The 26,303-nt window shown below is 35.2% G+C and overlaps 1 long non-coding RNA gene across 1 annotated transcript in view; it reads right to left on the bottom strand.

The window, feature by feature from the left end:
- Positions 1–1,952: 1,952 nt before the first annotated feature.
- Positions 1,953–26,303, bottom strand: part of LOC143736181 (uncharacterized) — a 91,023-nt gene continuing 66,672 nt past the window's right edge. Inside the window, exons 3-5 of the long non-coding RNA XR_013203378.1 lie at positions 3,929–3,982; positions 2,945–3,087; positions 1,953–2,372 (exon numbers count right to left, since the gene is read on the bottom strand). This is a non-coding gene — a long non-coding RNA (uncharacterized LOC143736181). The remainder of the gene's footprint in view (positions 2,373–2,944; positions 3,088–3,928; positions 3,983–26,303) is intronic.

Raw genomic sequence — 26,303 nt, 5'->3', positions numbered from 1 at the left:
GTGGTTGTGGTTTGTTTGCAGTTTAGACGTGGAGTAAAGCTGACCTGAAGCTCAAGAAGAAACTCGTGTTCATTCCAGCATCACCTCGGGATCGACTGTGTGTGGCTTTGATTATTTGATTGTTTGTATGAAGTGAAGTGGACCGACTACTATCGGCACATTGGTGATTGTGTTCGCTGAGCTGTGGTGTCTTTTACAAAAGATCAAAACAGAAGACCACCCAAAAACACACAGGGGTGCCATGCTGAATCAAGCGACGTGAAAAAGTGTGAATATAAATAGACATAAATCAGACATTATAATACATAGTATGTTTATGAATTGTAAGCCGTTATAAAATATGACGTGCCGTCAGCATGAATCTTTAAAAGAGTGCTGTGCTCTATAAGTCTGACATATTTTAGGCTGAATTGTGCATCACAGATTAATCTCTGTCTGTTGTATATCTCCGTTTCACCCTGTTTTACAGATCCTGGATGGGGGAGCCTGCCAGCCCACACAAACACCCCAGTCGGGACGCCCCGTCGGTTCATTAGTGATGGCAAGTCCTGTCTGAGCCTTTCTCTTGTGTAAACACAGATTCTGTCCATGTGATGAACGTCAGCGGAGGAGAGCGAATGAATGAGAGAAGGGGAAGAGAGGATGTTGTGATAAGTATCTATTTCAGTAAGACGACAACATCTGATCACACTGTTCCAGCTGAGCTCACTCACTATATTAACGTATTAACATGTTTCCCTCATATGCTGCTTGGTGAGTGAATTGTAGCTACAGAAACCTTGATGGGCCAGTTCATTTTTTTTTCTTCTTAATTTTGATTTATCAAAACTTCTTAAATTTGATTTATCTGCAGCATATTGTAATAAAATTGAGCAAAAAATAATAGGCTATATTTTATAATAATATATATATATATATATATATATATATATATATATATATATATATATGTATATATATATATATATATATATATATATATATATAATTTTTTGTATTTTTTAATATATATTTTAATCATAATATTTATTTTATTTTATGAAATATTATGTGTAATACATTTTATTAACATTATGTTACAAAACATACAATATATAATAAATATAATAATAAATATATAGATACTGTTTAAAATGCAATATTTTCTTTAATTATAATATTTATTTTCTTTACATTTTATAAATATTTTGTGTGTTTTTTTATAATAGTATAAGTCTGTTATGAATGTATATGTCTATATATGTGTGTGTGTGTGTGTGTGTGTGTGTGTGTGTGTGTGTGTGTGTGTGTGTGTGTGTGTGTGTGTGTGTGTGTGTGTGTGTGTGTGTGTGTGTGTGTAACATTTTTATAATACAATATATTTAATATTATACAATATTATATTTAATTATTATATATACCAATATATATTTTAGTTAGATCACATTGTATTATTTATTTTTATAGAATACATAATTTTATAATACTGTATATTATCAAATATTTGCAATTTGTAAAAACTATAATAAGAAATATACAGGTCATATTTTATAATAAAATATCATAATTACATATAATACTTAATACTATCTTTTGTAACTGAATTTTATGTATTATAATACTGTATAGTATATTATAATATATACTTATATATTTTAATTAAAAAATATTATAATTTTTCAGTCCAGCAAATAAAAAAGAAATCACTTTTTTATATTTGTCCATTTACCGTTACACTGAGAAGCAATGCATAATATACATTCAGTGAGACACTTGAATAAACAAACAAACAAACAAACCCTGCAATTGTCTGTTGTGGAAGATTTCACACATCAAGATTTTCTCCAAAACAAATTTGACATTATCCGATCAACTTTCCTCCAAAGCAGAAGATCTACTTCAACACACCTGCCTAAATAATCATGACATCAATAAGATACGGATTGTTGTTTTTTTCATATCATTATGGCTTTCGGTGGAGAATGAGCCGCATCCACAATGAAACACCACAAATGCTGCCAAACAAGATCTTCAGTGCAGCCAAAGCGATCAGCATTAGCCGGATCCTTCACTAGAGGAAGTGTGGATTGAATCAAACTCATCCCAGGAGCAGAAAGCGTTTTGAACTGGACTACACGTCAACACGGCCTCTGAAAAACCGCCAGGCTGCGGCAGTAACTCAGTCTCATCTACATGAGAGACGGACACACGTGATGATTCATTACGGGAGTGTGAACGCAGACACTAGCCATGCCAGAACTGAGACATTCCTCTCTGTCTGTCGGCTGATAACAACCTCCAGCAGAATCCGTCAGGACAACGGTGGCGGACCATTCCCGTGCCAAACGCAGAACTGGCTTAATGTTTTACTGAAGAAATGAAATCTTTTACACCTGCCAAAAGCAAAAACAAGATTTTTATATTTTCTGGGAAAACATACTCTTTTGCAAAATATGCCACTGCAAAGCAAAGTTTGAGAAGGTGCTGCCAAGACGTTCTGAGAGGTTATTAGACCATTGAGAAGTACAGAGATATAATATAATTCCATTCAAAAGATTGAGGGCAGTAATTTTAAAGAATTCATTTAAAAAAAATTAGGACATTTTAAAGATATTATTACTTTTATTCAACAAGGATGCATTCAATTGATTAAAAGTGACAATAAAGACATTTATAATGTTCCAAAAAAATCTATTCAAAATAAATGCAGTTCTTTTAAATGTTCACTCTAAAAAATGCTGGGTTGTTTCAACCCAATTTTGGATCAAATATGGACCAAACCCCAAATTTGAGTTGAAACAACCCAAAACAATTTAGAGTGGAGACATCTTTAACAAAAATAAAAACAACAATATAATAGATATAATATTATTTATATAATTTTAATTTATAAATAATAAACATTTTAACGACTGAATGGATAAATTCACCGGAAAGTGGAAACTATGAAGTAGATGACTCTTACATAACCCAACACTGACATATGCCAACACTGTCTGTGTTAAAGACATCCAATAAATGTTGAAATATTAGGAGCACATCCAATACATCTGCAAGCCATGAGAATTAGGTTCTAAGGGACCCGATGGAGAGCCGGGTGCTCGAAACCTGCTGAGAATAAAACTCAAGATCAGTCAAATTTAAGCACTGTTTCCGGCACAGTAATAACCATCCATTATGAGCTCATTAATCTTTGAGTCTGACAGCTATTTTCTCTCACACTCCACGCTCTTATTGGTACAGCTTTATGGACGAGATTTTATTTCTGCGGTTTTGCAGCAGGGCAGCAGCTCAGATCCATCAGGTGGGTCTTGCACTACAGGAACAATGTCAGAACAATGTGTTTCTGTAAAACGTCAGACTTCTGAGTGTGTGCATGATACTGCACAGCGGGCGCTCGTATCAGTGGATACTTCTAAACACATTCCAGCGGTGAAGTTTATGCAAAAGAGCCGTTTTGCTACATTACATATCCGATGCTATCAGCAGATCTCTCCTGAAGCGGGAACAGAATGAGACTTATGGAATGAAACTGCATTTTTTGATGTAATTGTATTTGTACTGCAACAATGCAGGCAAATGGGAAACAGAAAAATGAAAATAGGTCCAAAAAGCTACTTTTTTTCAGTTACTAATGGGGTGAAGGGAATGTTTGTGATTATATACAAGTACTTTTTGTAGTGGGAGTAATTTTCTCCTTTTTGCGATGAAAATTTGAGATGATACTTAGAAACTAAATAGTATAAGCTGCATGGTTTGCAGTATCATTCATGTAGCACAAATTGTTGAGGAAAATTACATGCCAAAATTGGTTAAAATCCTTAACGCTACAGTACACGATGCTAGCCTTCATAAACACTACTAATGAGGGGTGTAATACGCTGTATCTATTCACGAGTTTGATACAAAACACTGTTTCGGACTAGCATACCTAAATGAATGAACTCACCCTGGAGTCGCTCCAGAACAGATGTGGTCTTGGAGTCCGTCCATGTTTCGCCTCCTTTGAGAAAATACAGAGCCGAATCGTTTGATTAGCACAAATCGGAGTGATTAATCATGACATATTTACGCTGCAGTTGTGGAAACAAAACTTTAAGCACAAAAAGATGCGGCTCTCATTTCTACATTTCTACCGTAAAATATCTCACCACCTTTGAGGGAATTTCACATTGGCTCTGAGTCAACGGAGATTTGATACAACTCACAAAACAACTATAAAACTGGCAGAAATCTTTACTCTGAAGGCTTAATTTTAGCATTTTCAGCAAACCAGACATTACAGGGCCGGTAAATCTGGCTGAGATTAACCCACCGTTCAAACGCTCAACATATCAGATGCAACGTCTGATGGATGCACTTGTTCGAATTTATGGGAATGCTCATAAGATGGTGTTTTTCCATGGGCACGTACTCATCAAGAAAGATATTCTTGCAAAACGCACTCTCGGTTTCTCAGGGAAAGAGGCTCAGACACTCTGGGGAGAGATGGATGTGAGGAGGCAGCAGGAGGCCCAAAAATAGGCTGACATCTCTCACATGGAGCGCATAGGAAAAATGTGCCCTCGAAGAACAGTTTTCACAGGAGACAGAGGACCACAAACTGCCAGAACATCTCCAGAACACCATGAACTATGTATAGACTCCTTTAGAAATGATATTTGCTTTCTGAGGTTAACTGCAAGTCCAAGAACAACAGGGTTGAGGGTTTAACATTGTACAGGCAACAGGTTCAAACTGCAGGTGATTTCACCAAGTACATCTTTGTTGATCCTGGAACAACATTCCAATTAACCAATCAGATTTGAGGGACAAGTTTAGCTTAGGTTTACAACCAGGGTTAAGTGCTTCTACATCAGTTAGCCTATTCACCAATCATTTCCCTCTGATTTTAGGGATACATTATTGGTAAGATTAGGTTTAGGGGTAAGGATAAGGTTAGGACAAAATTTTCGGACAGGAATGTTGTTCCAGGATCAACAAAACATGTTGACCCAGGAACATGTCTTGGAAAAATCACAGTGACCCAAACTGCAATCTTCTAAACTCAAGAAAAAAGTTAAGAATAGTTTGTATTTATAAGAATGTAATTTTTTTTGGGGACTGTTCTCAAGAAGAAGAAAAAAATAATTATTATAAACGTTATAGTCATTGTAAATAACTCTTCTCTTTCAACAATGAATGTAGTCATCACTGTGTTGCATTCTGAAGGGCTAATCCTTGTGAGAGCTTCCAAGGTATAAAGGGTGTAGGGGACCAAAAAACTGTTACTTTGGAACGCACTTCTGCGTCAATTTGTCAAGCCAACAAAGGAGGCGCCATCGTCGCACAATTGTGTATGTAAAGAATAATGGGAGTGAAGTGTCCATCACTTGTACACTTAGAAATCCTTAATTCAAAAGGGCCCTTTGAAATGGCCAGTTTTGATCACTTCGGTTTGGAATGACCCTTCGATATGGTGGCCATGATTGTTCTCGACACCAAAGTGCTATTTGGAGGCGGATTTATCGCGTATTGGATTTGTTGTATTAAGTTGTGGTCACATTTATCATTATTCTGCGAATTTCAATAGGAATCCCGTCAATTAGGAATTTGCCGTGAGAGTGAAAGATTTACCCACACAGATTTCGCAATTTATTCAAGTTGGTCACGAAATTCACTGCGTTGAGCATTCAGACGATGGAGGTTTTTTACTTATGAAATTGACCAGAAATTGAGCAAATGTGACCACACATTACTATAGAAGCTTGTTTCAGCCACAGAATAAAAAATGAAAATGGTAACTACAACCTTTTATCTCACAATTCTGACTTTTTATCTCAAAATTGCGTGTTATTAAGTCAGAATTGCGTGATATTAAGCCGCAATTGTGTGTTATAAAGCCAGATTTGCGTGATATATAGTTGTAATTGCGTAGCCTGGGGAAACCCAGACAAACTTCCGGCAAATTTAGATTTGCTCTGCAAGTTAGTCTGGAGAAGAGCCCATTCAAGCTCATTTCCAATCTTTCCAAATCAAGGCACCAATCACAAACGTTGAGGCGGGCTTTACAAGATGACGATCGATCTGATTGGTTGTTATGGTCTAGGCTGTCCAATTGCGCCCAGAGACATTTGAGCGACGTCCGTTGGTGACGCCCCTTTGGAAGTGAGCTGTCAATGAACCTTCCCCAGACCCTAACTCAGTTACAACCGAGAAGGGTCTGGTTTTAACCAAGCTAATAATTGCGTGTTATAAAGTCAGAATTGCGTGATATAAAGTCGCAATTGCATGTTATAAAGTCAGAATTGTGAGAAATAAACTTGCAAAATGCATGTTTATATCTTGCAATTCTGACTTTATAACTCGCAATTGCGACAATATATCACGCAATCGCGACTTATCACTCAATTCTGACTTGCGAGATGTAAACTTGCAATTGTGAGATAAAAAGTCATAATTTATCTTTTAAAATGTTCTATTCGGTGGAAACAAGGCTCCATACTTCTCAGTACTCATTACAATCCTTTTATTCTCGAGAATGTTTAGATGTTAATATCGAGATGTTCTTTTGAAAATATGCAAGAACTTTCTATTAAATGTTAACTGTAGCAATAACACATATTCTTTAACCCTTATTTGCATAAAATGAGATGTGTTTGTGCTGAAAATAATGACTTAAAAATAAAAATGCTCGTGAATAATTACTTGCTTACTAAACCAGTACATATATCACCGCTCTTACACTCTTACACGCATACACATATGCGGCAGGTGTAAGAGGCGTGAATCAGGTGTCGCCAGTGACCGTGTCAAGCTAGACTAGCTCAAAACCAGCAGGTCTAAGCTGGTTTTGACAACAGGGTGCCCTGTGAAATATTTCCTCCATGTCAGGAGTTTCTCAAAATGCTGTTTTACGCAGATGCTTCTCTTTTTTCATCAACTATTAGGTGGGCTTTCCTGAGGGAGACAGCAGGCAGGTTTCATCCAAGCTGCCAACTTAAACATTGAAACTACATACAGTGTAGTTTACGCTACAGTGCACGCAGTCATCCGAGCGTGGAGGACCGGAGAGGGGAACAGAGCCGAACTGTGTCCCAGGAGAGGGGGTTTAGTGTGATACCACTGCTGCCAGCAGCAACTCGCAGAAAACCTCTGCCCGTCCACTGTGGAGAGCTTCTCGCGTCTCCGCTGTCAACATTTAATCCCTTTGTACAGGTTTGTCGGATCATGCTGTTTTAACTGGCATCACTCAGAGACGGACCAAACAAACTGTTCAGACACGTATATCGACTGGGACGCAAAGCATAGGAAACGCAGCATGATTAGACTCTCATATGTGTGATTTACTGTAAATGAGAGTCGGATCGTGAGCTGAATGTCAGGCGGTGAATGTTTACTTTTCCAATGCGTCGTGAGCAGGAAGAACCGCATGTGCTCAAACAAGCAAGAATGTATTCGTGATGATGGTCAGTTGGTTCATGAGCGATACTTACAAAGTCCACTGAGAGGTTCAGCTGGAGAACAGTGTTTCAGCAAACTCATGAAAGATATTTATAAAAACAAATATTCCAGGCTGGTTTATTTTCTGGCTTGGTGTTGACGGATCAGCACAGTCCTGCTGCTTAGCGATAAAACTTCTGATCAATGTTTAATTTATTCAAATATACATCAAAAAAGCAATTTATGCATGCAATGACTAGAATGCAACTCTGTTATGTATGAATTACAAATATTTTTGTGGGGCATAGTGTCAACAAAAAATGATAGGGTGATACAACTGCCCAGATAACAATGAAGAAAAATAACTTTAAAATTAAAAGAATGAAATTCTAATTAAAAAACTTTATGTTTGGCATAATATTGAACTATCATTTCTTTCAAAAAAGTATATTATAATTATTTTTGAACTTGTCTGAAGTTGAAACAAGTTGAAAAACTTGTCTGACAAATCAAAGGCATGTGATGCACCAATATTGGGAAACATGCAGGTTAAAAAAGGTCACAAATTCTCCTAAAATATCAGATAATTTGACATTTTTATGATGAGGCAAGATTAGGATGTAAAATGTCATGGTACCCCCAAAAAAACAATCATATTTATAATGGTCAAATCTAACTCTGTGTAAAAGCTTGTGTGTGTGTGTGTGTATATACAGTATATATATATATATATATATATATATATATATATATATATATATATATATATATATATATATATATACATATATATACACACATATATATATACACATATATATATATATATATATACACTGTATATTATAGTCTATAAAAACTTTTTTGTTTGATGTGATTAATTGCAGCAAATCATTTATTTGACTGCACTAACAATCGATCATATTTAAAAAAAAAATAATAATAATAATGATGTTAAAATAATAAGGTTTAACCATATTTTCGATTTGAAAGGAAAATGTGTTGTTACTTTTTCTTGATGGTTTGGTCACATGACATTTGTAGAGCCATTAAATCATTTTTGGGGGAAAAAAAAGATGTGTTTTAAACTTGACCTTCATTGTCATAGACATGCAATTGTCATTGATGAATTGGAAGAAAAAGAAAAGCAGAGAGTTCAGTTCGCCACACCCCAAATGCTCAATGTTCTCACAAAGAGAAAAGAGGTTAAGAGGTTGAATGAGCACTGAACTTGAGTAAGAGCCATGAATCCATGTGTCCGTGAGCCAGACCCTTGACGATCATTCCTGTGTAGTTCTCAAAGCTGTCGGATGATCTAACTGACAAAAACCATACAGAGAGAAATCCACAATAAGACAGTTATTCCCAAGACTTCTGTGAAAATATTCACTCAAAGGTGTAAATGCGAACAGACTGTAAGCTTTTTGTAGGCTTCTGGTTTCCAATTTAATCAACTTCTGAAGGAGTGTTTTCCTGATCGAACACATATGTCTACCAGTACATGTTATTTTACTAATCTGCAACACTGAAGATGTCTACTGAAAAATGACATCAAGTTATTCTGGGTAAGATCATCTATAGGTGTTTCCTGACTGAGTCCTGTTTGCATTTCACAGATCATCTTTTGGCATAAACAGCAACCTCTCCAGACTATATGGAGGAAACCACTAGAGATACTGTCAGTATGCATTGTCTTTGATGAACAATAAGGAAGCGGTGTGTGTGTGTGTGTGTGTGTGTGTGTTGGGGGCTCCCAAAACAAGCCACAAATCACTATTGATGTAAAACTACTAAAATATGAGTTAGACCAGGAGTTTTTAAACTTGATGCTAGGACACTGTATACTGTACTGTATAAAGAACCTGTTGTGGCAAAAATTCTGTTAAACATCATCACTGCGTAAGAGACACTCAGAGTCAAATTAATAAAAAGAAAAGTATTTATGTCCATGGTGACCAAGGTGGCTAACCAGGGGCGCAACTACCCAGTGTTAGAGGGGTATGCAGCAACAATTTTTTGGCGCCCCCCCCAATACACACACACATATCATATATATATATATATATATATATATATATATATATATATATATATATATATATATATTAACAATGTTAACAAATAATAAAAAGTAACAGAATAAACAGTTACAAACATACACATATACACATACATACATACACACATATATATATAATCATATTGTGTGTAGCTGTCATTTGTATCAAAATGATCATCCATCAAATCTTCCTTATACCAGAAAATGTTCTTTTTTTCTTTGCAAATCCCTGTACTTGTGACAATGACAACAATGATGAGATAAATTATGTCAGTGAACAAAAAAAAAAAAAAAACAGAAACAGATTTTGTCCAAGTGGTCAACAAAAGCCTCGTTGCTGTTTGCCACTTGATCATACATATTATATAGCACAGATCTTTAAAGAGAGAGAGAGAGATGTGACCCTAAATACAGCTTCCATGTCACCCAGCAGATGTAACTATAGCTTGTATGTCTGACAGCACAGATAACATGAACATACATGAATGGTAAAACAAAATCTATTTGTTTCCATGATAAACCAGCCTTATTGCATAAGTCATGTTTTCCAGCTTCTAGTCATTTATTGTGCATGCTACCTTATATTTTTCAGTTGTTATTTTACTTTAATAAAATTGAGATATGTCATGCATGGGATTGGTACCATAAGATTTAACCAAAATCTAAATGTAGATATCAGCGATATTATTTTGCATTAAGTTAGCAAACACTTGCTGTTAACATTAATATTTGCAAGCCTCCAAGCTTGGTAGCAAATCTACGCATGATTCCATGGTAAACCAGAGATATTGCATTAGTTGTTTTCCAGATTCTTGTCATTTATTGTACATGCTACCTTATATTTTTTAGTTTTCAGCTCATCAACCTCCATCTCCTCCAACATGCCATCTCCTTTAACCTCCTTCTTTTTCTATTTTTAGCCACCGACCGCTTTTTTGCTTCATTCATCTTTTTCGAGTTTCAACGATAACGCACTCCTGTGCTGCTCACTCAGCGCTCACGCGCGCGCCCCCGCCCGCTCGCGATACCCTTCTATGTCAAAATAAATTCAATGATGGAATATTATGAGGGCGCCGACGCCTACTCTAGCCTGTTAGTCCTCTAAAATTTATATACCTTTTTTTATATTTAACTTGTATAAATTTTATATAAATGTATATAACTTATAAAAAATAGATTTTTTTTTAACCATCGCTTTGGCGCCCTCATGATGCCCGCATATAGCGCATACCCACTTTTTGCGCCACTGTGGCTAACGATGCTTTTGGGAAACGCACCCCAGAACATCCTAGCACCTACACAGCAATATGATGAAAAACAAATCAGTTAGTAACACCCTAGCAACCATCCAGCACACCTTAGCAAAAATCACTTAGTTGGCAAAAAAAAAATTTCTATTTGTAAAGTATTCTTGGGTGCGTAGTTTTAGTTTATAAAACTTGAAAAACAAAAGTAGGAATTCACACCAAACAAAGGATTCTGACAGCGAAATCTGCACTGGCAAACATGTCTTGCATTTAAAAAAAAAAATAATTGATTTCTCGATTTTTATCGTTTTTTTAAACGATATCGAAGAATGGTCATTATGCCGTTTTCAGTTGATGAATGAACATAATGTAACGCCTCCCAATAAATCGCAATAAGCTTTGTGCTTCCTTACATTTTATATCATATGAAAGGTCACAGATTAGTTCAGTTTTATTACGAAATTCAAACAATAAATACCTTTTTGGCGCTCTTTCGTGGCAGATCTGTTTCTGCCTCAGTTCAAACAGCAACAGCTCGAAGCGCTCGTGAACTGCTCATCTCTTCCTCTTTCCTATAACAGCACGAAATGAACATGAATGAACATCAGCAGCAGGTAATGGTACGTTAAAAGATGCAGTAGCCCACAACTTACCAAATTTTGTATCATGTCTAATGTAATGGCTCAATCTGTGTTTCAACAGCTCGTAAAATCAATGTCATAACGTCAGGAAAGCCATTCAACGACCCGTTAGTCAGGTAAAAAAGGATCATTTTGCTAAATATATGATCCATATTACATATTCATTAGCCTATATATATATATATATATATATATATATATATATATATATATATATATATATATAATTTTTTTACATTTAATTGAATAAATATTTCAAGTTTTATGACAGACATCATTTGAAGGTTTAAATGCTATTTTAAAAAAAATTGGAGTAGAAACATCATTATGTAATTATAAAGTTAGTATTATAACTCTATTACTATAAACATTGTCCTTGTCTGTAATTTTTGTGTTTGTAGACAATCTATTACAATTATTGTAATTTAACTGACTCTCTGTAGCCTGTAGTTTACAGCAGTAGTTGAGATTTTTTCCTTAAGAAGATTTGCCACATACCGTACCTGATACATCCAAGATATCTAATCAGAATTTAATCGAATCACAAGCTTGTGAAATCATGAAATTTTTGTCAATACCCAGCCCTAGTAATTAACCTAACTATAGTTTAAAAATAATTGAGCAATCATTATGTAAGTGCATCAGCTGCATGAATTCCCCTCAGTTGACATGTGTACGTGTTAGCAAGAGCGTTAACAGTCAGCAGAGCAATGCCTTCAGAGATGTACAGATGTGCGGACAGAAGCAGTATTGTGTGTGTTGCGTATGAGTTGTGTAAAACAGATCGTTGCCTGCTCACCCTCATCTCATACCACCCAGATCACTGCATACGAACACGCCTGAGTGACCGCCAGCACTCCCATAATCCTCTCTGTTCCTTGATACTGAACAGAGAACAAGAAAGCACATTTTGCAGCAGTTACCTCAAATTTACCATGGTAACATTTACACTTCAAAGGTCCTTCTGCAGTTTTCCTCCAGGTTTGCCAGTGCTACTGTAGAGTTCGCACACAGAATTTCCACCATCTCTTTCTCAGTGCTAAGAGGCTAGCCAACATCAACAAACCTTTATCCCACAATTAAACATAAGACGTAAGTTGTATACATCATCTCCTTTGTTTCAGCTGCTTATACACCCACAATTCCATTGGGTTCACCCCACCCTGAAAAAAAGAAAGGTTAGCAAGATTTTAAAAACACAATAAGACATCTGCTTTGACGCTAATTGCTAGCGAAGCTGGAACATGTTGACGTGCTAGTGCACTACATGACTTACTGGGAGATATCTACTCTACGAGAGCGGACTGGAGGCCAAAATCACTCCAGAGTTGATTTGCAAATCCCAAATAAACTGAATCATCAAGGCCCGAGTGGGCGGCATTGACAACTATTACACTAAGATATATAGCTTTGTTGAGAAGAGGAAACGAGTGGGGTCATAAAGCAGATCCTAGATCCATCCAGTCTGGGAGTATTAGCTTTAAAAATCAGTTCTATTCTCCTACTTAAACGCCATGATGTGATGTCAGAGTAATCGAAAGCATCTGAACTCTCTGCTGCGTTCACACTTAGGAAACCTACTTGAACTTACGACCCTCAAAGCCAAACAGGAAAAGGAGACCCTCGACCGAAAGGGTTTAACGTCAATATCAGGTGTAGATCTTCAGCAGCTATTATAATCAGAGACCGATCGATCGTAATTGTGCAAAGCGATTTGAGAAATCGGACAAACAGTGAATGCTTGAAGGCCAAGAAATCACAATTCTGAATCCAGGTCGTAAGATTTGAAAGGACTTTAAAAGATGAATCAACGCCAAAGATTAATTACATGATAAATACGGGTCCAAGCTAAATCAACACAATCAATCTTTTGAAGGTTAGATGCTGAGGTTAGACGTTTGAAGTTTATTCATTTAAGTATATTTTCATTTAGATAAAATAAAAAGTACATTAAATATATTCAATAACAATGGAAGATGCACCTAATTAACTCACAATGCTCAGACATAAAATTGCACAAAAAAGCCCAAAATAAAACTAAATATTTATATAATTATCTGTATGCATGTGCAACAATAAATAAAATAAAGCTACACTTAACTCAAATATGATCCAATATAAAATAAACATGCATAAAAAATAAAATAAGAACAACAACTATTTAACTCCAATAGATACAATGAATGCATTAAAATAAAATAAAATATATTTGGATAAAAGCACCTACTAAATGCATTAATGTCAATATAAAAAATAAAAAATATTGTTGGCTTTTTGACAAATTGCTTTTGTTCCTCTTTTGTAAGTCGCTTTGAATAAAAGCATCTGCTAAATGCATAAATGTACAAATAAACAAATACATTTAAAGAAATTAAATAAAAATTAAATAAAATATAATATTGTTGGCTCTTTGACAAATTGCTTTTGTTCCCCTTTTGTAAGTCACTTTGGATAAAAGCATAGATGTGCAAATGAATAAAATAAATAAATAAAATCCAAAATAAAACTAAACCTAACTAAGATATAAAAATAAGTTAACATTAATACAAAATATATATATATATATAAAATGATTTTTTGGTAAGGTAAATACTACTGAAAAACAATGTAATTTACAAGAAAAAGTTAGTTCAGGCAAGAATTAAAAAAAACTAAGTAAATTCCATATCAGTACTTAATAGGGGTGGGGTAAAAAATCGATTCTTAGATGCATCGCGATGCGGACGTGGACGATTCTGAATCGATTCACAAATGTCAAAAATCGATTTACAAAAAAAAAAAAACGCAAAAGACGGAACTCTGAAGCGCGGAAGTGCAGTGCCCGGACCGTCTGTCTGTGGCGTGCGCACATAACAGAGACGCGATGGCTGAGCGCGAAATCCAAACACCCTCCTCGTTAAAAGCTGACGTGTGGAAATATTTCGGCTTCTATGAAGTTGAAGGGGGAAAGGAGCTGGACAAGAGCCACACTAGTTGTAAGCTTTGTAGAATAAAACTAAAATATTTCGGCAACACGACAAATATGAGAAGCCATATGACACGTTTCCACCCAGAGGAAGAAAAACACTCGGCTGTACCAGAGCCGTTTCTCTCATGGCTCTGGGCTGTACCGGTGTTCAGACGATTTCTGCTGCCTTGTCTAAAAATGCTACCCAAACGCAAATCGATCATAGATAATGTTGATTCATTCTCTATTGTTTCCATAATGGTGTAAATCTCACAATATTATAACATCGTTATTTCATTTTAATCAGGGTAAGTGTATGGGGAGCATATTTGGATATTTTAAATGAACTAGCAATTATCACATTTGATATAACAAGTAAAAATGATATTATTATATGAAATAAAATTATAATAAAATTCGAAGTTAAGAGTACAGTATAATGTACTGTTTTTATTTTTAAAACGGTGTGAAAAGTAAAAATTATCATGAAATATTCATCTTTGACCTGTCAAAGTTTCCTACAAGTCTCCACAGCAAGGATGCATAGATTTATGGGCGTGGTAAGCAGAAGAAAAATGAGTCTGTACATGTGCATAACCAGTAAGTAGCACATCTCGATGGGTAGCATGAATCGTCAGAACACCTGTTGTTGTTATATTATTAATTTACTACAAGTATGCTGCTAGTTCAGGCACACATTTATTTTCCTGTTGGTTCTTTGCAATGTTAATAAAATATATTGTATGTTAATTCTTTATGGGTCATTACTTTGTGCTTTTAAAGCAAAGTATTTATATTCACACACACACACACACACACACACACACACACACACACACACACACACACACACACACACAAGATTCAGATAATCGATAATCGCTTTTGAATCGAATCGCAGGCCTCTGAATCGTAATCGAATCGAATCGTGAGGTGCCTAGAGATTCCCACCCCTAGTACTTAATGCAAGCGAGTAGAAATGAAAGCGTAAATATCAACTCAATAAAATTAAGTAAAAATTACTCAACTTTTCTGATACTGGGGTTCCCATCATGCACTGGACCTTGCATAATTAATGAGGTTCATTTTTTCACTGGTTTCCAGCTGTATTTACACTGTTTTATCATTGCTTTTGTTTGTCAGGATTAGTAACTTGCCATTTTGTGACATTTCGAGTAAATTTTCTGCTCAAAATGACACATTCAAACACAAAAACGATCCATCAAATGTTACCGTCATTGTGTATTGTCTACCAAGTATTGAGGTCTTTGCATTCAAGTCATTTTTGAACATCTGACATGATGAAGTATAAATTACTTAGATACTCTAAGTAAAACACATACTATAAATGACTGGTATAGTACAATAAAATTGTTTGAGTGAAATGTAATGCAAAGGAAATTTCAACTAAATCGATATTAATCAACCTTTTACTAGCCAAGATAAAATTACTTATTTTCTGTGTTACTTTCACTTAACTGGGTTAAGTAAAGTTTACTTAATTCCATATTCCAAGTAAATTTTAACTTAAAGATTTCTAATTAAAGCTACTGATAAATATGTTTAGGTTTTTACTTGGCAAATCTTTATTTACAAGCATTTTCTGAGTGGAAAAAGTTGCCTAGCTTTTTTCAAGTAAATCCTACTCCAAATTTTTTTCAGTGTAACAAGAACAAGCTACAACTAATTAACTCAAATACATAAAAAAAATATAGTAAAAAGGAACGAGTGCCACACCTAATTCACACATAATGCACACACCTGCACACTAAAAGAAAAAAAGGTCACTGCAGTGTGACATCGGAGATGAGAGGACGTGTGTGTCTGAAAACATAAAATATGAGGGTCAGAAATGTAATGAGTGGTCATTAATTTTTATAGTCGGAGATCTTTTGGCAGGTCCTGGAGGCAGACAGAGATCAGGAGTGTTGACCTTCAGAGTGTCTGGACAGAAGAGGTCAGGGACAGCCCATAAAAAAGACATTAACTGTCAATACTGCTTTCCCCAGTAATTCAATACGCTTGGGTGGATAAATTGTGTAACTTGAATTTCAACACCTTTTAAAAGAATTTGGGAGTAAATTCATGTATTACACTGCAGTTTTGGGACGAATGGAGCGAGAAATTAAATGTCTCCTCTGCGAGCTCTTGCATATAAAAATGTTATGTATCTATCCTCTTGATACAACTTGTAACAAACCAGGAATTCAGAACATTGTTTTCTTTCATAACTCACCAACTGTGACTTTAATTTCAAGGTTTATTGTTTCTAAAGTGCTTGAAAAAAGTGCCCTTTAAGAGGGAAATTACATTATTTTCAACTAACTGCCAACTAAAACTTTAAGCTAATTAATTTTCCCCTTTTTATGACAGATCTCGAGCCGGAGCTGGACACGAAACACATTTTCTGCCTGCTTAGAGGTGCTAATGAGAGGGAAATGACTGCGGGCCATGCAATTCAGGTCAGTCAAAGACTCTTCAAATAAACCACTTCCCTCTTATCGTACCATCTAAACAGTGAGTGAGGGGATAAAACGTGTAATCTTACACAGCGTACGACCTGACTATCAGTTAGCAGCTGAAAGTGCACAACTATCAGTAAACCTGCCTTCCGTACAGTCGTGGTCTCTTACTGTATGCCGACGGCCAAAAGAAATAAACAAAGCAGAGATGGCAGATAGTGTGAAAGCCACTCACCACCAGTCAGAGAAAACACACATCACTCAGTCGGCTCACAAAACCACAACACAATCTCAGCAACACGAATGAGTGACGAGCGTCAAACTCTCGCCCACACTGATCAAATAGAGGCGCTTGCTTTAAATAGATGTGAGAAAGAGATATGAGGTTCAAATAAAATATACAGTGACTGCACAACGTGTGTGAGATTTTTTACATCGACTGTTTTTTCTTCTTCTCTGTATTTGTAAAGATTTGGATTTTAGATTGTTAAAAAAACAATGGCAATACAATATTATGGCTATCATTTATTAGGGTTATCAAAAGATTATAATTTAAAACAATTAGAAGTTGTTTTTATGTTCATTATAATAACAGCTTGACACTCCGTTAGTTTTTAAGAAAAGAAAAGTAAAACAAAAGCGAACATTTTGTAAAAATGTTTGAGTGCTCAGCTGGTGAGTCTCATTTTTCAAACACAATATTGTTGGTAAATTAAAATTATACTAAATTCACTAAGATACAAATTGTATTCAACCCAATAAGAACAGAAGATGCATCTAGTTAACTTACATTAACAAACATATAAATGAAAACGTAAGCTACAGAACTTAAACCCTCAGACATAAACCCCTCGGTGTAGCTTCCCAAAAAACTGAACACAAAAGCTACACCTAATTAACTCAAATCTTCAGACATAAAAATGCCAAAACCGAAACACACACACACACAAAAAAAAAATCTGAAGAGAAGCTACAACTAACTCAATTTCTCGAACAAAATGTTAAATAAAAACTACCAACAAAAGCTACACCTAATTAACTCAAATTCTTAGACATAAAACCTCCGAAACAAAAAACAAAACCTGAAAAGAGAACCTACAACTAACTCAAATTCTCGAACATTAAAATGGCAAACAAAACAAACAAAAAACAAAACCTGAAAAGAGAAGCTACTACTCACTCAGTTCAATTTCACTCAAGATCTTCAGACATAAAAACACCAAACAAAAAAACCTGAAAATAGAAGCTACAGTTAAAATTCTCAAACTTTAAAACGCCAAACAAAACAAAACAAAACATAAAACTTAAAACAAAAGCTACACCTGTCAAGGTCGCTGGTTGCAGCACAAATGAAAGTTGGCAGGATCTAGATGCAGCAGCTTCTTTTATTAAACAAACTCAAATCTTGACAAAAACCTAAAAGGACTCTGAAACAAAACAACGAACACGATCCGTGCAGACCAAGAACTGAAGAAAACACAGGATAAAATACACTGGGCAAACAAATGATCTACTGAGATATAATTGAGAAAAGATGTTTGAACAGAAACTCAAATCAAATCAGCAACCATAGTAACAGAAGAGAACTGAACAAACAAACTGTCAGCAAAAACTAGAACTGAAATACAAACATGAATCAAAACACACTAAACAAGTGACAACACCTAATTAACTCAAATTCTCAGACAAAAATGCCAAACAAAACATAAAACTGCAAACAAAAGCTACACCTAATTAACTCATATGCTCAAGACAATGCCAAACAAAACAAAACAAAAACCAACAAAAAACTGAAAACAGAAGCTACACCTAATTAATTCAAATCCTTTAAAAAACTGCCAAACAAAACAAAATAAAACAAAGCAAAACAAAGTTTATAAGTGAATGAATGTAAAAATGGCGATTTTGACAGCATTAAGGACAGTGCGGCACATCTGATGCTGATGAAGGGCTTGAATCTTACTGATGTACCTGTTGTGGTACATGTGACAAAACCAGTGTGAAATGCTGCCGTAGAGTGTGTGATGAAGTCCTGACGCGTGAGGGGACTCGGTCAGGTCAAGGACTGGTTCCACACACTCCACAGGGTTTCAGTCTGCGACAGTAAACACAGAGCGAGAAGTAATTGCCTGTTTTGGCAGTTTTTCCAATGAAATTGTTAACAGCTTTGTCATAAAAATAACATTTTGTAATGTATCATTTTTTGTTATTGTGACTATAAATACTGCAACATATATATATATATATATATATATATATATATATATGTAAATGTTTGTCTTGAAAGAATATCAAAATAGCTCACAAACGTATTCTAGGTTACAGCAGCTGAGAAAATGTCTGTAAAACTTTTGGAGTTTGCGTATTTACAACATTTAAAACATTTGACCATTATTCTTTCATAAATTTTATAGGTCAATAATTTCAGTTCAGGGTATAAAAACCAATGACATGAGAAAAATTTTCTCACTTGACCTAACTTGTTAGAGAGCATGTGAAAACTATAATATTCAGCAATACTTATAATCTTTCAGGAAGAAATTATTTAATGTATTGAAGAAGAGAAACACCACAATGTGCAATATGTTTTTAGAATCACAAAGGGTAAAAAAAATAATACTTTTCAAAGTTCACATGACTTACTGGAGATCGGAGACTTAAGGTTTTGTTTTATTTAAAGGCACACTATGCAGGAATTCCGTTTTTGTCTCCCAAGATATTGAACAGGTAATGTTTCACGATTTCATACAAATATTAGGCTACTGCATAGTCTACTGAACTACTGATGACGGTAAAAGGATAATAATAACTATATGTCATGTGTTATTCTACTTTATAACAATAAAGTTGCCTACCGCGTTTGCTGGCTTATAACGTTTTTACATGATTGCTGCTAAATCACAAGTAAATAGCCTATAAACTAGGCCTACTGTATAATTTCATTTCTGTTTTTTGAGTGTAATGTAAACATTGTAAAACGCCAGATGACATCAATAAAGTTAAATGTACGTCGCATTATTTAATAACATTCGCCGTTATGATGTCATTAGACATGATTATTGCAATTTATCATAATAGTTTGCCAATTGTGCTCGTTTATTTACAACCTCTAGGCTTATTTGTGTCCTGATAATTATGTGAGATATTGACAACTGTTGTCATGATAATCTCATGATAAATTGTTGGACTGGTCTAATTATCAACAATGGATGAATGAACAGCATCGTAAAAAATGACATACTACAAGCAAGCGCAACAACATACAATATAGAACGCAAACAAGTTTACAAATAAGATATTTACTTACTAGTCCATCAACAAGATGCTGTTGCATCCAGTGCTGCTGTTTAGCTCGCGCCAACGAGTAAATGCCCGAGCGAGTGGGACTCTTGTCCGGCTCCTCACGCGGTCAGATTCTCATTTCCTTTTCCTAGTCTCTTCCGACGGCGTTTTCTTTGCTTTTTCCATCTTCGACTCGAGTATCACGTCTGAAATGCGCGCAAGTGTCTTCGTGCTTCATATGTTGTTGTTGATCTATGGATGTGTGTGACGTCGTTGCCGTAAAGCATTTCGTGATTCTCGCGAGATTTGTCGGGGGCGCTCCTCTCACACTTGCATTGCTGGTTTTTCCAGCGGCGTCCCTCCCTAGCTTTACTACCAGGATGATTCATCCTACTATGAGTTTGTTTACCACCTAAATGACTTTGAAACTGTTATATTAAGGTAAAATTCTTGCATAGTGTGCCTTTAAGAAACAACTGAAATGATCAATAAATCATTTGCGATTTTAATAAGCAAAAGCATTTAAAAAAAAAAAAGTGTTTTAATGTTTCAAACAGTTCAAAAGTTATTACTGATAATTAAAGAACCTTTAAACATATATATAGAAAAATTTAAGGATTTGTAAATTAAATGAATAAAAATAACATGTTTTTTGTTGTTGTTTTTTTGGTATTTGTTGCTATGAATACATATATTTTTTAATTGATATTAATATCAGATTATAAAAGATTTTTAAATTTTAGTAATTTTTTGTTGTTAGATTATTAACACATTAATATTTTAAGAGGAGTACAGAAAATACATACATACGTTATACTCAAATTGTTAAATAACGACAACACAATATGATTTACTTCACGTTTCTTATCCTAGACGTGCTACAGATCTCTGGTGAAAACTTTAGACTTTTTCTCAGGCCAAAACTTGACACCCATCAGAGTATCAGTCATAATTAACAGAAATGCATCTCTATAAAGGAGGACAGTTTCTCTCTACAGCCCCGATGATCACAGACATGTTTCGAAGGTCCGTCTTGATGTTTCTGGCTGAACTCCAAACCTGCAGCTTTTCATCCTGAGATAAAAGTGCTTGTTTGTGATGCATGGCGCTTACTTGAAGATAAACACCTTTAACTAATGGCTATCAGGATTTTCTCTTTAACCACAAGACAAATACTTCCTTCCCACACAGAGGAGGACTCATCAGCTTCATTAGTCATTTGAAGTAAGTGTATATTAACAGATGTGTGAAGTTTGCCCGCCTGTAAATCACACAAGTGAACGCCTCCGAGCTCTAAATCGTGAAGCGGGCGACAGAAATTCAGGAACAAACTCACTCAATATCACATAAGCAAGATGTCAGACGCTGAGAGCCTCCGTACAGGAATTATTATGTGAGCTGAAGAAATGAGCAGCGTGTGTGAGCGTTTGAGGCTGGCGGTTTGCAGTTTCATCAAATACCGCCTTTACATTAACATACTAATACTATCGCTGCAGTATGTAGTAAACCTAAGTTACTAGCCACACAGCATTTTCACTGGCCACAATTTTGACATCGATACCATGGGAAAAAAATGCTACATAGATATTTTTAATATTATCTCATAATTTGACTGCAGGTATATTAGGGTGCTGTCACTTTAAGACCTGACGCACAGATCCATTATGCTGTTACACATGCATTTTCTTTCTTAACTGTTTACGTTCACTTAAAACATAACTACTACTCGTCAAGACTGGCAATATAACATTATTTTGTGTGTATTTGACTGTTAACAAGAAATAAGCAGCGAAATTCCCATACAGAAATGTAATATATGTAAATATATGTAATTTACATATATAATGTCAGTGCCCATGTATGTCTGCTGCCTATATGAGAATGTATGCAAAATTCATATATATAAAAGACATAGACATATATGAAACATATATTTCAAAATATAGCAAAAATGGCCGTTTTCATGTAAGTGCCATATATTTTCCAGTATATGCACATGAATGTTAAATATATGTAAGACGCATATATGTATATATGCATATATGTACTTATTTCAATGCATCAGTATCACATGCATGTATGTTTACATACATTTATTAAATATGTGGGAAACAAATATCTATGTCACATATTTATACTTAATGTTGTCCATATATGCGAGAAACCAATGCTATACTGTAATATATGCAGATATTTGGTATCATATATGGATGAACTCAAATATTTTCTTCACATGTTTGGACACATAAATGTTCATATATGTGGCAGGCATATATTGTGTTCTCAGATAAGTCAAATAAATGTATAGATATATGTCATGCTATTTAAAATATAAGTACATATATGGCCATATATTACATTTTTGTATGAACTCAATTTAGTACTGAGAGGCGGCTTCAAGTGCGCGCAGTTTGAGTGTAAGCACAAAATCAATACGTGCAACAATCCTATGGTGAAATTCAAGCCCTGTAACAGCAACAATATTCATCCGGAGCAAATGAAACGAGTGAGTGAACTGTCGGAGAGAAAGCGCAGCTGGTATCGTGTATCTATTCGATATGAATCGAATTTTTTTTGACAATGCACTTGTGCGGTATACAACTGAGCAAACCACAAAGAATACTGTCTCCCACAATGCAATGCGCTACAGTAGTAGAGGCCACTATTATCATGATTATCACTTATTTAATCGCAAAATTTTTATGCAAATTTGTATTAAATGCAAAATAACATTTTATTTCCAAATGTAAATGGAACCCAACCTGATCTTATGCCAATTTTCATATAAATTCGTATGATGTCATTTGTACGGAAAATATACGATTTTTAAAAAAAAATCTAAGCATGAAATCTATAACATTCGGCGTAAGCAAATCATAAGAAAACGTACAGTATGAATGAGATTGAACAAAATCAATCGAATTAGCCACAAATGCACTAAAGTAGTTGCAATTTGCCATGAGTGTGTTGAGACCAAACATGCTAAATTAAAGGCAATGGAATAAAGTAATGCAACATTAACATACTACTCATACTATTTCTGCAGTATATAGTATTCGAGCTGTACACAGAATGCAAATTCAGTGTGTTTAGAATAAACAGATCAAATAACATTTTCAAAACATGCAGTCTTCACAATAACAATGCTGTCTCCTATAATGCAATTTGCCACAGTAATAGAGACCACGACTATCACTTTTTTCAGTCATTAAGCACAAAGGTTTTATGCAAATTTGAATTAAATGCAAAATTACCACATTTCATTTATAGCATGTATATTGAATCCAATCTAATCTCATGAGAAAACTATTACAAAGTTGGTAATTTCATATTTTTAAAAAAAGCATGAAGGTCCAGCCCTAAATCTAACCATCTATGGCGCATAAGCAGATCGTATGAAAACATACAAAGAGAATTAAATTAAAATGGTTACAAATTGCCATGAGAGTGTGTTGTAACAAAACATTCTAAATTAAATGCAATGTAATAAAGTGATTACTACTATGTGAAACATTTTCACATTCACATTCTGAGTACTTGGCCAACAATGCACTTGGTTGAATGAATCCCTGTGGATCATAAAAACTTCTCACGTTTAAAAATGTGTAATATTATTTTTGATTAAATTAACTATTAAATTAGATTTGGATTTCAATCAATCAATTGGTCGTACTGTTGCAGCTGTCAGCACGTGTGTAAAACCAAATTAAGAGTAAAAACAATAAAAACCAAAACAGATCCACTAAATGATATATTAATTGAATACATGTTTGTGATGACCTGTACTTTCACTAGAAACCACTCACCGTCCCTGAGGCAAACCTCTTAGAGGATATGACATCATCATGTCTGGAGTACTCCAGAACTCTCTGTATTAGATCGCACTGTGAGTTTTAATGGAAGGGTCATTAGATCTGATTGACAGCCCAAGGGATCGCCCTTCATTAAGTTACACCAGTAGATTAACCCCTCATGTAGGAAACATCACGTAAAAAGTCTCGGCTGGGTTGTAGAACAATCAAAAGCTGAAGAGCTGAATTTTCAGCATCATTACTCCAGTCTTCAGTGTCACATGATCCTTCAGAAATCATTCTAATATGCTGATTTATAATCAATGTTGGAAACAGTTGTGCTACTTTTTATAACTTACAATACCTTTTTTCAGGAATCTTTGATGAATAAAAAGTTTTAAAAAAGAACAGCATTTATTTATAATAGAACTTTTGTAACAATATAAACTACAATTAAAAAGTTTGGGTTCAGTCATTTTTTATTAGAATTCAGAATTGTTTTGTTAAATTGATTAAAAAAAAAGTAATAGTAAAGATTTATATTGTTAGAAAAGATTATTATTCAGAAATCTATTTTGAATTAATATATACTCACACAATTTATATTTACAAACGTTTATGTTAGATGACATTAATCCTGACTAAGCGATTTGACTGCAATAGTACCAACGCTTTAGTTTCAACTTAAGTAAATCTTTGCAGCTGGATGCAAATCCCTTAAATTAAGAAAACATTCAGTGATAATACCTTTACAATTTTCACTAATGGATTTTTTTAACTTTCTTTATGCAAATGGGAACTGAAACTCTAAACCTACAGGATGAGATTTCCAGAACTCTGACTGAGCTCATTATTAAATTCCTAATCTACATTTAGATGCATTAACTGACAGTTGATGTCATTGCTGTTACCTACTTTTGTAATATCAGTGAACCGAGATGTATTCAAATCGCAATTTTTAATAAACTGTAGTCAACAGATAGCCTGACTACGTCAGACATCGTACTTCCGCTCAATTTCAATTCGCATCTGTACTTAGTCTGAGACATCGACATGTCTCTCAGTTTTTCTCTGGCCTGAAAACAGCCAGCCAATCAACGAACAGAGGGCGGGCTGAGAGCCATGACGTAGACGCTAAGCGCCGAGTTTAAGATTGGGGAAATCGAAAACCACCGCGGATATGGAGACACAGGACGCAATTCGCTCAGTTGTGGAGAATATTCCTGGCATTTCCAAACTGAAGGCCGAACAAGAAGAGTGCTTGGTAAACATTTTGAATGGAGGTGATGTCGTGGCCCTACTCCCGACAGGTTTTGGTAAAAGTTTAATGTATCAAATATTACCGATCGTCAGCGAGAAACTGGGGAGGCCAAAGGCCGGCCAGGCGATAGTTGTGATTGTGTCCCCCTTGGTTGCACTCATGGAGGATCAGGTTAAGTAGGCAGCAAAACTCGGTCAGCCATGTTCACTCCGGTATTTCGCTCGATGGTTTCGTTTTCACATTATGCATGTGTTTACAGTGGAAGTTCGCATGCGGCTGAGCTGGCGAATACCACAAGTCATAACCAAACGTGATTGGCTTACGGGTAACCAATGATTTTATACTTCACACAAGCGCCCCCCCAAATCCCCCCCCCCCCCCCCCTCCGCCCCCCGGGGATAAAGACAACACTTTTCAATGATGCCATTCCAGACTCTGTCTATGAAGCAAAGCGAAGTAGCAGAGTTTGGTATTACCAGGCTAGTCAACAGAAGCATTGTCTTTCATTTATGTGTGTTAACTCAACAATGCTGTCTAGGTATCCAGTGACTGGGTTTTGAGGTTACTGTGTCCCACAGGGAAACCATGGCGTCACAAACTACATTAAACATAAATAGGCAGCAGTGCTTACTCATACACATACTTCATTTACTTAGGCTGAAGAATGTGTATTCTTCTGTGAACCCTCATGTAACAGTCAAACAAAAAGTGAGGGCTCTTCTTACGGTTTCTATTATATCTGATGCATCAACACTGTTTCAATATGACCCTAAAGATTGATGAACGCGGGTAAAAACACACAGACATACTCCCTGCCTGCACAATATCGGACAAATTATCAAGATAAAATCACCATTTAGCTCCTGCTGATGACATACTCCCTGTTTTTCATTCCTGCAACAAGGAAAATTCCCTCTCGCTGTTAGCTTTTAAAATCAAACCTTGTGCTGGATGTCTAACTATATAATATAAACATCTGAAGACATGCACTCATGTTCGATCTGACACTAAAAGCCAAGGGAAAGTGAGAAAGTTGGACGGGCATGGCTTCATGGATCCCAATATTTTTGACGTTACCGAATTATCTCAAGAATAAGAACCCTTTTTAGGATTTTTTTTGCTGAACACAAAAGAAGATATTTAAAAAATATATGATTAACCAAACAGTTGATGGACCCAATGGACTTCCATAATATGGAGAAAAAAATCTAT

The sequence above is a fragment of the Siphateles boraxobius genome, unplaced genomic scaffold, assembly GCF_051911475.1.
Source record: "Siphateles boraxobius isolate OS27281-9 unplaced genomic scaffold, OSU_SipBor_1 13, whole genome shotgun sequence".
NCBI classification, from domain to species: Eukaryota; Metazoa; Chordata; class Actinopteri; order Cypriniformes; family Leuciscidae; genus Siphateles; species Siphateles boraxobius.
This window is presented reverse-complemented; position numbering and strand designations above follow the sequence as displayed.